The sequence below is a fragment of the Sinocyclocheilus rhinocerous genome, unplaced genomic scaffold, assembly GCF_001515625.1.
Source record: "Sinocyclocheilus rhinocerous isolate Xijiao unplaced genomic scaffold, SAMN03320098_v1.1 C35997378, whole genome shotgun sequence".
NCBI lineage: Eukaryota > Metazoa > Chordata > Actinopteri > Cypriniformes > Cyprinidae > Sinocyclocheilus > Sinocyclocheilus rhinocerous.
The window spans coordinates 1-751 of NW_015770083.1; the positions used below are offsets into that span (position 1 = coordinate 1).

At 32.8% G+C, this 751-nt stretch overlaps 1 long non-coding RNA gene across 1 annotated transcript; it reads left to right on the plus strand.

Annotated features, from left to right (window-relative positions):
- Positions 1-9: 9 nt before the first annotated feature.
- LOC107735350 (uncharacterized) lies at positions 10-348 on the plus strand. Its single transcript, XR_001639383.1, has 3 exons — positions 10-49; positions 128-160; positions 278-348. It is a non-coding gene; the product is annotated as an uncharacterized LOC107735350 (long non-coding RNA).
- Positions 349-751: the final 403 nt, after the last annotated feature.

A 751-nucleotide genomic window follows, 5' to 3' on the forward strand; every position in this document is an offset into this window, starting at 1 on the left:
CTTCCAGGGCTTCTTCATCTTGTTGACAGGATGTTTTGCAGAAAAAAGGGTATGCACTGATATTGACATTACAGCTTTTTGTATAGTTAGTACCACAGGATACTGACATGTTTCTTTTTTTTTTCAGGTCCGGGATGAAATACTGAAAATAGTTCTGGGGGTAAGTTCTGGGGAATAGATACAATTCTTGATTTCAAAATATGCTAAAATAATTTGAAAAAAAAATTTACTTAAAAAAAACATGTTTAATAATATAAAACTGATTTCATTCCATCAGAAATCAGCAAAAGAGCAAGGAACAGTAACATCCACAAAATAAATGATCCATACAAGTAAATGCACACAGGGTAAGTGTTTGGATATACCTTAATTTCCTTGTTTGATTTACAACCAGGAGTATTTATGTAATGGAAAATTCTAGTCAAGCCACATTTATTTATATAATGCTTGATACAATGCAGATTGTTTCAAAGCAGCTTCACAGTAATAAACAGGAAAATAGCACGTCCATTCCAGCTGTAAAGCAGCTCTACAAAAGACAACAGTGTCATTATTCAGCCCAGTTTGGTTCAAATATTGATTTAGTTCAGTTCAGTAACGATGTCAATGTTGAAAAGTTCATCCATTATGAAACAAATCCAATTTAGCTGTAAAGCAGCGGAAGACAATAGTGTCATTATTCAACTCAGGTCAGTCAATGTTTATTCAATTCACTTCCATAACAGAGTCAGTGTTCATCAATTATTAAACA